This window comes from Herpailurus yagouaroundi, unplaced genomic scaffold (genome assembly GCF_014898765.1).
Source record: "Herpailurus yagouaroundi ecotype Mexico unplaced genomic scaffold, PumYag 163, whole genome shotgun sequence".
Classification (NCBI taxonomy): domain Eukaryota; kingdom Metazoa; phylum Chordata; class Mammalia; order Carnivora; family Felidae; genus Herpailurus; species Herpailurus yagouaroundi.
Window position 1 is genome coordinate 9,413,720 of NW_024412404.1, and position 9,580 is coordinate 9,423,299.

At 41.5% G+C, this 9,580-nt stretch overlaps 2 non-coding genes across 2 annotated transcripts; one reads left to right on the plus strand and one right to left on the minus strand.

The window, feature by feature from the left end:
• Nucleotides 1–321: 321 nt before the first annotated feature.
• Nucleotides 322–403, plus strand: TRNAS-UGA (transfer RNA serine (anticodon UGA)). Its single transcript has one exon. It is a non-coding gene; the product is annotated as a tRNA-Ser (tRNA).
• Nucleotides 404–7,613: 7,210 nt separating this feature from the next.
• LOC121037634 (U6 spliceosomal RNA) lies at nucleotides 7,614–7,722 on the minus strand. Its single transcript, XR_005793894.1, has one exon. It is a non-coding gene; the product is annotated as a U6 spliceosomal RNA (small nuclear RNA).
• Nucleotides 7,723–9,580: the final 1,858 nt, after the last annotated feature.

Below are 9,580 nucleotides of genomic sequence, written 5' to 3' on the forward strand. Positions count from 1 at the left end.
ACAGCTCTCTCGATGACCTAATGAGGAAGGGGGAGGGCAAAAATCAGGTCAGTGACCAGAAGCCAAACAAGTTTGCGATTTTCGTAATGCAGCGAAGGCAAGGGTTTCCCAGGCCTCCTATTTAAAAGAGTCTACTTAAACTCCTTCAGGGAGTTTCTATTTCTTAGCTTCCACGATGTAGTTCACGAAAGCTGTGCGGTCAGTCTCCGACGCCTCTCTAAACCGAGCTCAGGAGTCTGTAGGCTCCGCCTCTTGGTGGGCATGGCGCGCCTGCGCGCAGTTATTGTACTAAAGTATTTGTGCCTGCGCATCGTCTCCGTGGCAGCGATGGCCGAGTGGTTAAGGCGTTGGACTTGAAATCCAATGGGGTCTCCCCGCGCAGGTTCGAACCCTGCTCGCTGCGGAAGCGGGTGGCTTCCTTTTTCCCTTTTTAAATGTACACCTTAAAACAATAACCTTTACTTGAACTGCTGCATTTCCCATTCCTGCGAGCTAAATGGCTCACCTACAAAGTTTAATGTGTCAAAAGAAAAACCAATACGTTGCAGTGCTCCAAACATGTATTTACGCTAAAGAGAAAAATCTTCCTTTGTCGTAGCCGGCAAGGTAATGGTTTCAGAAACTTGGTCTTCAATGTGAAGGCAAGTTCGCGAAATATAAATAAAATCAGGTAAATATTGTCACAATGTTTTGGGCTATCACAGCCCAGACAAGCTATCATATGAAAACTGATGGCGAGTGTGGTAACGAGTTAAATAAGTGATAAGCACAAGGTGGTGAATGAAAGTGTTAAATCGCTATATTGTTCACCAGAAACTAATAGAATATTGTTAACTATCCTGGAATTAAAATAACTTAAGAAAAATAAAATAAAAATAAAACTGATGACAAGGTTAATGCCACCTCTTTTTCAATCCCAGAATCACCTTCAATAGTTGCCCCACTGCATCCAGAAGTGGTATGAATTGAGAAACAATAAAAAAAATTTGAAGTTTGACTTCCATAGCATGATGGTTACATCCACAGAATGGAACACCATGCATGTAGCCACTAAAATGATAGTGATGACATGAGAAGGCCTTCTCAGTTTTGCCAAATCCGAAATGTTGGACAGACTAGAAAACAATATATATAATGATCACATTTTTGTTAAACTATTTATAGAATCATTTTTATGGCAAGAATGGGACAAAAACACTAGGGGCTGGAAAGAAATAATCAAAATGTTAGCACTAATTATTATCTCTGGGTAGTGGAATTTGGAAAGATTTTAATAGTTTTAACAGTTTTTTGCTTAACATTGTAAAATGTGTGTATTATTTACAAAGAAATTTGTGTGGGTGGGTGGCTCAGTCGGTTAAGCGTCGGGCTTCGGCTCAGGTCATGATCTCATAGTCCTGACTTCAAGCCCCGCCTCCGGCTCTATGCTGACAGCTCAGATCCTGGAGCCTGTTTTGGATTCTGTGTCTCCCTCTCTCTCTGACCCTCCCCTGTTCATTCTCTGTCTCTCTCTGTCTCAAAAGTAAAATAAACATTAAAAAATAATAATAAAAAGAAACTTGTGAAGTTAGTCTTTAAAACCATACACATCCTCTCTTTCTCCCTTTCACCCACTGTCACAATCTCCTCCCCACCCCACGATTTCCAGGTGTTCTTATGGAGTTCTCTAACACCTCAATGCTAGGGATGGTTTTCTGGGGTACCTGAAGTAGATTCCACCCACATAGCCCCCATCCCATTTGACACTTATCTCATCATATACATTCACCACATTCATTGACACTTATCTCATCATATACATTCACCACATTCACATCTTCAGTCCATCCTCTCTTCCCAATTCCACCTCTTCTGGCCCCACGAAGTCACTTATAAATGGCTGTATTGGTTTCCTAGCTGGTCTCCTTCCCTCTTTCAGTCAGGATCACATTCTGCTGAAAAAAAAAAAAACAAAAACAAAAAAAAACAGAAAATCCAACTCTAGTGACTTAAACACATAGGGACTTGTCTCAAGAAATCTGGGAGTAGGCAGTTCTCAAATGAAACAGGGAGCAGCACTCTTTCCATCTTTCTGTCCTGCCATTTAATACATTGACCTTGTCCCCTACTTGTTGTCTCATCATCCTAAGATGGTCGCTGTACCTCCAGAGCTCACATCTGTGTTCAGCTAGGAAGGAGAGAGACAGGAACCCTCAGTTTATGTCTCATTTACTTGAACTGTGTAACAAAGCTACTACTAGCTACAAGGAATTCTAGCTGGGTATAGAGCTATCCAAATCAAAATTGGAATTTCATTGGTAAGGAAGAAAGATGAATGGATACTGAGCCGGCAACCAACTGTATCTGCCACACCCCTCTAAAAGGAAAGGCAAAACTTGTAGGCATAAAACCTTTGAAACAAGTCCCTTGTCTGCCTTCCTAGCCTTCCTTCTTCTCTCTCCCATCTCCTTTTGAGTTATTAACAGGCCTCCCAACACTGCATTATAGCTCATCATGCCTTTGAAGCTTTCTACATATTCACATACAATTACCTGAAATATCTTTCTCTTGCTTCCATCCTTCTCCCCTCATTAGTAAAAGAAGGTTGTCCATCATTTGAACTCCCTTCCTATTTAGAGGACTTGCTCTCTTTTTGAATCCAGGTACAAGGCTGCAATCTACCCTCCTGCCCCATTCCCATTATAGATGCTGAAAAAGCCATGTATTTGCTTTCCAAGACTCCCTTACAGGTGGAGAGGCAGGGTGTTACGTAGGCCCAGACAATCAGATATGCCCACCTGCAACTTTCAATCAGAGCTATTAATACAAAGAAGCAGGGAAGGCAAGGATGCATCCCAGTGGTTAGGAGAGGCCATAATGGCAACCATAGGCATTGCCACAGCAGCAGCACCAAGGCTGCAACTGGGGTTTATAGTTTTCAGCATCAGTGACAGTATTGTCTATACCAGACTGCCTTTGTGGTGTCAGCCTGAAATGATCTTGGATTTTGCCTAGCCAACTTACTCTTCTCTCATTTTCCAAAAGTGACTTTGCAGCCTTCCTGGTAATTCTTTGAGCTATTCAATATTCTTACGGTAAGTTAGTACGTTTTCTGCTTAACTCAGCCCCAGTCATTTTTTTTCTTCCAAATACAAGATTTAGCTTCCCTCCTCACTGCTTCATCACCTAATGGAAACTCACATTTTCTCTTCAAGTATCTCCTTGTGGATAAAGCATTCCTGCAATCCCCCAGGCTGGCTCATAAGCCCCTTTTATATTCTCCTATTCCCTAATATAGCAGGGATCCTATTGAAATGTTTCTGTTGGCCTCTCTTCCCATTAAGTGGTAAATTCCCTGCAAATATATAAGGCGTCATGACTCTTATCTTCATACCCCTGCCTAACACAGAAAAGGTACTCAATAGGGGCACCTGGGTGGCTCAGGCGGTTAGGTGCCTGACTCTTGGTTTCAGCTCAGGCCATGATCTCAGGGTGCTTGGGTTCAAGCCCTGCACTGGGCTCTGTGCTGACAGTGCAGGGCCTACTTGGGATTCTCTCTCTGCTCCTTCCTCACTTGTGTTCTCTCTCTCTCTGTCTCTCTCAAAATAAAAAAATAAAAATTTTTTTTAAAAAAAGTAAAATAAAATTCACAAAACAAAGAAAGTAAGTACTTAACAAATTTTTGATGAAGGACTGAATAAATATACAAGTAAGCACACAAAACCACCTCCACCCCAAGAATGCCCCATGAAAGGGGATGAAGGGGTCAATAGCCATTTTCCTTTTGAAAGTCATTATCCTTTGCCTTAGTATGAATTAATTTAACATACAGTATCCTCCTCACAATATATTTTTAATTTAAGAAGACAGAGAATAGTACCCCAACAAGGTACCCTTCCTTCCCTTCCCATTGCCTTCCCTTCTCTTATTTTTTCCTCACCTTTTTCTTTTTCTCCCAGTCCCTTGTCTTATAGTGCTGAAAGGGCAGATTGAGCCAGGAGGCAAGCACACGTACATTTTCATCTCTGTGGGTCAACTCCCATTCCCATCTTCCTAAACGTGGTTCACTTTCACCCTGGCATTCCTATAACCCAATTTCAGCTCTCTCCATGGTAAGCAAAAGAAAATCTATGGAATATTTTACAGGGAAGATGTGGACAAGGTTCTGCAGTGTACTTCTCAGAGGAAGGATGCTACCTCAACTCCTCTTTCATGTTTCTCTACTCCAGAGTCCTCCTACCTCCTCACCTTCCTGTGCATCTCCTAGAGCCTGCTTTTTCCAGTCCAGCCTCACAAGGTACATGATCTTGAAGACTGCCCCTCAGGACCGCTACTTTTTCAATCTTTTATGCTACAGAGCAATTCCCTGTGCATTGGCTTCAGTATGCCCAGCAATCAAAGAGGCTCCCCTTCAAAGTCAGAGGAGTTTATAAATATGACACTGAAGTCTCCTTTTTACCCAAATATTTCTCTACCCACTTCTATGAATAAAAGATAAATCCTTCAACTTCCCAGAATTCAAAGGTTTTAAATGTAAATAGACTAAAGTGAACTTTTTTCAAATTGTGATCTGTTAGCAAATGTGGAACTCATAATCTTCCCTTCCCTTCCAAATCCATGTCCTTCTCTATGTTTATGTTCTTCACCCAGTTTGTGGCATCTCCAACCATGGAGCAGGACACACCCACTTGGAATCACCCTGATACTGCCTATCCTTTACCACATTTCCTATCCAACCCAAATACAACTGAGTTTACCCCTAAATATGCTCAAAATCTACTTTGTTCCAAATCTACCACTACCACACGGTCTAAATCAACATGACCTCTCACCTCCACTACATCTCAGCCTCCTGTCTTCCCCCATCCACTCTTCCTCCCTTTCAATCTGTTGTCCATAAAATAAAATTTTCTTCAAGATGTGCATTTGAGCTTATAAACCCCCTCCTGTAAACCCTTCTGGGGATTCCCATATGCTCTTAACAATGCAGACTTGGGGCGCCTGGGTGGCAGTTGATTTCAGCTCAGGTCATTATCTAGTGGTTTGTGGGATCAAGCCCTGCATGGGGCTCTACACTGACAGCATGGAACCCACTTGGGATTGTCTCTCCTTTCCTTCCTCTCTCACTCTCTCTCAAAATAAATAAATAAACATTAAAATAAAATTCAGACTAAAATCCTTAGCATGAATCCATGTCTCCCAATGATCCAGCCAGCGTACCTATTGGGCTTCTCCCATCCATTCTCTAGCCAGATGTATTGTCCTTTCTTTTAGTTCTTGAAGGAACCAAACTCTTCCCCAGATTAGGAATTTTACACATATTCCAATGTCATCCTCCCCTTTAAACTTGTCAGGTTCCCTTCTTACATGATTTCACAACACTTATCATACTCCGTAATACACTAGTATGAATATTTGCTTGATTTCCCCTTGTGTGAACGTTGTGTGGGGTGTGTGTCTGTGTGTGTGTGTGTTCATTTAACCACTAGATCTCCTTATCTTATACTTAGTGGGCCCTCAATAAATAATTTTGTTGAATGAATTTTGTGGTTGGGAAAGTGAGAGAACAAGAGGCCTCAGAATACCTGAAACAGTGGGAGATAGAGTCTCCAATGAGGGTAGGTAGACTCTGTTTTCCTTCAACTTTGAGAGATGAATCAAAACCGTGCCTGAGGATATTTGTGCCCTGACTACCTAAATCAGCAGGAATATTGCAGCTGAACCACCTGATATATTGCAGTACTGTTTAGTGTGATTTATGAAGCTGTTATTTTGTTTTAACACATCATGTTCATTGTAAAGGAGTTTCATCCCCAGAGGTTTCATTAATAGAGGCATTGTTGTGTAGTGAGACAGTGAAAAAGGGATTAAGAGATCGGGCTGGCCTAGGACATGTGTGAAGCTTGTATCCTAAGTCCTGTCTGGTTTGGACAAGCCCCCCATGTCCACTTTTGGAGGCCTTATACCCCCAAGACCACATGGTCTTAGGCCCTCTCTACATACTAGAATACAAATGACTAATAGAGATAGCTGAGTCTTAGCCCCTGCAGAATTAGAGAGACAGAAGCTCTGATACTAGAAATTTCAGATGACTGAGGAACTGATAGAAAAAACTTAGAGCTTTCAGCTCTTGTTCTAACAACTAGTTTTCTTCCCAACCTACACGAAGTTGATCAGTCAACTTCACTCAAGCTAATAGACTGGATGTCATGGAAAACGAGTTATTTCAATTTCCTTCCCACTCTCCCTGACATCCAGGCTTCCCAGAGGTCTAGGGACACTCTTTCAGGGACTGGACTCTGAGGCCTCAAGACAGGATGTGATAGATTTACCTTCACTACTTTGTATGGCACTGGACTGACGCCAGAGGCATGAGAGAGCAAGGCTAGGTCTCCTTTGGCATCTCTAGGCCATTCAGAAGACTCTAGTAACAGAAAACATGACCCATAAGCTTTATGCTCTTTCAACTCTCTGATGCTTGAGGTCAGAGATAGAGAAGAGTCACGGATTGGTAAGCTTCTTACTCAGGTACTGAGGTAGGGCACAGCCCCAACCTGGTTACTTCATAAATCCCCTGGTCCCACCCAAGGGATCTTAAAGCCCTTTGTCCCTTCATACCATGTTTCTCCCCAAACACATTTAGGGAATATGTTTCCCTCCCAAACATATTCATCTGAGACAAGATTCTCAGAGTATTTATCCAGGGAGGAGACTTTAGAAACATTTTATGTGAAAACACAAGTCATATGAGTACATAGAATGTCCATATAAAAGGTACGTATCTTCCCAGATGTTAAGCCACATACGTCAGTGGAGACAAACTATTAGTGCTTTGAAATAATGTGTGTTAGGATGTTGGAGCACAGAAATGCCACACTTACTTTTTGTACATGTTTCTCCAGTGCAGAGATCAGCAAATGTTCTATAAGATGTCAGCTCGTAAATATTTTAGGCTTTGTAGGCTATGTAGTTTCTGTTGTAACTACTCAACTCTGCCTTTGTAGCATGAAAGAAGCCTTGAACAAATGAGTGTGGTCATGTTCCAATAGAACTTCATTTTCAAGAACAGGTAGCAGGCTGGAGTTGGCCCACAGACCAGAGAATTCATCCTAGTATAATGAAAAAGATCTTTCCAAGTTATAAATGTTAATATATGGTTAATTGGGACTCTGCTAAGAGGCTAGTTAACAGATCTATGAAATCTTAAGATACCAAAAAAAGACATCAAGAGGCAAAGCTGGGAGTGAATGTTTTCTAAGATCATTTTATCTCAATACATCAGAACAGCCCAGAAGCTTCCAGAATTCCCTCCCATACATTGTGCTTATATATTTCACTGAGAGAAATATATAAGGTGCAGTGAGACTGCAGTGAGACTGATAAGGTGCAGTGAGACTGCACCTTATCTGATAAGGTGCAGACCCTGGTAATGCTTGCTCATGTTCTCTTTCTATAGTTTGCAACATAGGCTACTACTGCTCTGAAAATAGGAAGTACTGTATCTATATCTTCTGTTATAAACAAAACCCTTCACCTTAGGGTGTGATTTGAGCATCTTAAGGTGTGATGAATACACATTAGCAGATTTATTTGTAAAGTGCCTTGAGGGAGTGGGAAGAACAGAGACTTTGAAGTCAGAGCCACTAGACTTCACGAATTTGCGTGCCATATCCTTGCACAGGGGCCATACTAATCTTCCCTGTGTCATTCCAAGTTTAGTGTATGTGCTGCTGAAGGGAGCACCAGAGCCACCAGGCTTCAAAACCAGGCTCCTTCCCTTTCTTGTTGTGTAACTTTGGGCAGCTCACTTCACTTCTCTGAGCCTTAGTTTCCTCATCTCCTAAGTGGTAATAATGATTACTTCTACTTCATGGCATGGTCAGCAATAACTGCCATTTTCTGAGTTCCAACCATAGGCCAGGCACTGTGATAAGTGCTTTACATCCATTGTCTCATTTAACCCTCAAAAGAGGCCATAGCTAGTTTACTGCTGAGGAACAGAGGATGAGATCTTATGATGTTACTTCCTTTCCTCTTCACCCAGAGCAGGTCCCTCCTAAAGGTGTCTAGGATCATCCTAAGGAAGACATTGGACAGGAATAAAGGAAGAATAAAGGAGGAATAATTCATGTTATTGGAGTGTAATTTTCTATGCCTTATTGTCTCTCTGAGCTGGATTCTCTCCCTGAACTGAACTGAACTGAGCAAGTTCCCTGGGAGTTGATGTATGAAGTTGCCCAGAGTTGGCACTGGCTGAGGACATACTTAGGACTTTATGAGGCCTTCTCCCAGAGGCTTGCTGCTACTTCGACAGTCTCTTTTATCTGGGATTTTTTTGGGGGGTAGGGGAGATGCTTTTTACAGTTCATTACTGGTTTTACAATTATAATTTCCAAGCCTGTGTGACATTCCTTCTTTCAATTCCAGTTCATCCCAATTTTTAATTAAATCACATTAATTTGCTTATTAATTTGCTTATTGAATAGGTAATATAGTCTCATGGTCCAAAATCATAATGACTCCCTCCTAACCCTGTCCCCCTGCCACCAACGTGCCCTTTCTGGACCACCAATTATCAGCTTCTATGCCTTCTTTATGCACATGCAAGAATATAGGTAGCTTTTATACAAATGTTAGCACACTATACAAAATGTTCTGAACCTTCTTTTGTTATTTTAAAATATATCCTGGACATATTTCTGTATAAAGAGCTTTCTCATTAAAAATGGCCTCTGTTAACTCAAATGCCCTCAGCAGTTTTGAGCTCACTGCTTCAGAATAAAAGGACCATAACTTATTTAACCAAATCCCTATTTATGATGATTAAAACTGTTTCCAATCTTTTGATTGAACCAAAAAAAAAAAAACTTCAAAGAAAATCTTATATCCATGACATTTTCTAAAACAGGGATCTTAATCCCAGTCATCTGTTTTCATACAGAATTAGGAGAAAGTGGTCAGCCCTTTGTGCAGACAACAGGAATTGGGCACAAAAAATCACGGTGGTCAAACTGTTCTAAAAACATAGTCTAACCTCAATAAAGCTGAAAAAGATAATAAATAAAAGCATAGCATAAACAAATGCCCTAGAAAGAAAAAGGAAGCTCTCCTCTCTGCTAATCTATTCCATGTCCAGGGAAAGGGAAGGGCCAAAAGTGAAAGTATTAATTTACCTCTTATTATCTCAGATGAGTTAGCTCTTGGAAACTACCTCTTTTCTTCCTCCTTTTGTTTCCTCTCTCTATCCTTATCTTCATATTCTACCAGAAACTACTAACCTTCCTCGAATTTTTTTTTTTTTTAACGTTTATTTATTTTTGAGACAGAGAGAGAGACAGAGCATGAGCAGGGGAGGGGCAGAGAGAGAGGGAGACACAGAATCCGAAACAGGCTCCAGGCTCCGAGCTGTCAGCACAGAGCCCGACGCGGGGCTCGAACTCATAGACCGCAAGATCATGACCTGAGCCGAAGTCGGATGCCCAACCAACTGAGCCACCCAGGCGCCCCCTTCCTCGAATTTTTATTAGCAACTCAAGATGCTTCAGTAATAATTCCTGTGACCCGTAGGCAGATGCTAACTCAGATGCTATTTGGGTGTAGG